The sequence below is a fragment of the Halichoerus grypus genome, chromosome X, assembly GCF_964656455.1.
Source record: "Halichoerus grypus chromosome X, mHalGry1.hap1.1, whole genome shotgun sequence".
NCBI lineage: Eukaryota > Metazoa > Chordata > Mammalia > Carnivora > Phocidae > Halichoerus > Halichoerus grypus.
This window is the reverse complement of record NC_135727.1, coordinates 35,397,756-35,400,662: the sequence shown is the minus strand read 5'-3', so window position 1 is coordinate 35,400,662 and position 2,907 is coordinate 35,397,756.

The window sequence follows — 2,907 nt, the reverse complement described above, 5'->3', positions numbered from 1 at the left end:
TTATCCTGTCTTTTATTAATATGGCATATCATGTTGATTGATTTGTGAATATTGAACCACTCCTGCAGCCCAGGAATAAATCCTACGTGATTATGGTGAATGATTTTTTTAATGTACAGTAGGATTTGATTTGCTAGTATCTTGTTGAAAATTTTTTCATCCCTGTTCATCAGGGATATTGGTCTGTAATACTCCTTTTTAGTGGGGTCTTTGTCTGGTTTTGGAATCAAGGTCATGTGACCTCATAGAATGAGTGTAGAAGTTTTCCTCCCATTTCTATTTTTTTGGAACAGCTTGAGAAGAATGGGCATTAACTCTTCTTTAAATGTCTGGTAGAAATCCCCTGGGAAGCCATCTGGCCCTGGACTTTCATTTGTTGGGAGATTTTTGATGACTCATTCCATTTCTTTGCTGGTTATGGGCCTATTCAAATTTTCTATTTCTTCCTGTCTCAGTTTTGGTAGTTTGTTTCTAGGAATTTATCAATTTCTTCCAGACTACCCAGTTTGTTGGAATATAATTTTTCATAATTTCTCTTATAATTGTTTGTATTTTTCTGGTGTTTGTTGTGATTTCTTTCATTTGTGATTTTATCTATTTCAGGCTTTCTCTTTTCTTTTTGATAAGTCTGGCTAGGGGTTTATCAATTTTATTAATTCTTTTGAAGAATCAGCTCTTAGTTTCATTAATTTCTTCCTACTGTTTTTTTTTTTTTTGTTGTTGTTGTTCTTATGTCATTTATTTCTGCTCTAATCTTTATTATTTCCCTTCTGCTGGCTTTAGGTTTTATTTACTGTTCCTTTAATAGCTCCTTTAGGTGTAGTTAGGTTATGTATTTGAGATTTTTCTTGATTCTTCAGGTAGGCCTGTACTGCAGTGTACTTCCCTCTTAGGACCACCTTTGCTGCATCTCAAAGGTTTTGAGCTGTCCGAATTCCATGTATTTTTAAAAATTCTTTAATTTGCTGGTTAACCCATTCATTCTTTAGTAGGATGTTCCTTAACCTCCAGGTATTTGAGATATTTTCAATTTTTTTCTTGTGGATGACTTCCAGTTTCATAGCATTATGGTCTGAAAATATGCATGGTATGATCTTGATCTTTTCGTACTTGTTGAGGGCTGATTTGTGATGCAGTATATGATCTATTCTGGAGAATGTCCCATGTTTACTCAAAAAGAATGTGTATTCTGCTGCTTTAGGATGAAATTTTCTAAAGATATCCGTTAAATCCATCTGGTCCAGTGTGTCATTCAAAGCCCGTTTTTCCTTGTTGATTTTCTGCTTAATCTGTCCGTTGCTCTAAGTAAGGTGTTAAAATTCCCTACTATTATTGTCTTATTATCAATGAGTTTCTTTATGTTTTTTATTAATTATTTCATATATTTGTATGCTCCCAAGTTGGGGGCATAAATATTTACAATTGTTAGATCTTCTTGTTGGATAGACCCATTTATTATGATATAGTGCCCTCCTTCATCTCTTATTACAGTCTTTGGTTTAAAATCTAGTTTGTCTGATATAAGTATAACTATTCTGGCTTTCTTTTGACATCTATTAGCATGATAAATGGTTCTCCATCCCTTTACTTTGATTCTGCAGGTGTCTTTAGGTCTAAAATGTGTCTCTTGTAGGCAGATATAGCTGGGTCTTTTTTTTTTTTTTTAATCCATTCTGATACCCTGTGTCTTTTGATTGGAGCATTTAGTCCATTTACCTTCAGAGTGATTATTGATAGATATAAATTTAGTGCCATTGGTCTTTCTTTCCCACTCAAAGAGTCCCCTTTAATATTTTTTGCAGGGCTAGTTAGTGGTCATGAACTCCTTTAGTTTTTGTTTATCAGGAAACTCTTTATCTCTCCTCCTATTCTGAATGACAGCTTGCTGTATAAAGTATTCTTGGCTGCATATTTTTCCCACTCAGCACGTTGAATATATCATGCCACTTTCTTCCTGGCCTGCCAATTTTCTGTTGGTAAGTCTGCAGCTGGCCTATGGGTCTCCCCTTTTACGTTAGGGATTTCTTTTCCCTTGCTGCTTTTAGGATTTTTTTCCCTTATCTCTGTATTTTGTAAGTTTTACTACAGTATGTCTTGGTGTAGGCCTGCTTTCGTTGATTTTGATGGGAGTTCTCTGCCTCCTGGATTTAGATTTCTGTTTCCTTCCCCAGATTAGGGAAGCTTTCAGCTATAGTTTCCTCAAATAAGCCTTCTGCCCCTTTTTTCCTCTCTTCTTCTTCTGGACTCCTATGATACGAATGTTGTTATACTTTATGGAGTCTCTGATTTCCCTAAGTCTACATTTGTGATCCAATATTTTTCTTTTTTTCTTCTTTTTGCTTCTTTATTTTCCATAATTTTATCTTCTATATCACTTATTCATTCCTCTACTTCTTCCATCCTTGTGGTCATTATATCCAGTCTGTTTTGCATTTTGGTTATAGCATTTTTCATTTCAGCCTGGCTATTTTTTGGGTCTTTTATATCTGCAGTAAAGAACTCCCTAGTGTTGTCTGTGATTTTCTCAAGCCCAGATAGTATCCTCATGATTGTTTTATTAAATTCTGGTTTAGGCATATTACTTATATTGTGTTTTGATTAGCTCCCTGGCCATGACCTCTCCTTGTTCTTTCTTTTGGGATAAATTCCTCTGTCTTGGCATTTTGTCTAGATCTCTGTTTTCTGTGTGTTTGGAAAGCCTGTTATGTTTCCTGCTCCTAAGAGTAATGGCTGTATTAAGAAGGGGTCATATACTGTCCTGGTCCTGGCGCTTCAGGAAGTGTTTTTGGTGTATGCTGTGTGCACTCTGTTGTTGTGTTTTTTGGCTGCTTTTTCCCTCAGATCAGTCCTCCTCAGGGTTTCTCCTTTGTCTGCAATGAGGAGTGTTTGGACCTTGTCTAGTGTGTG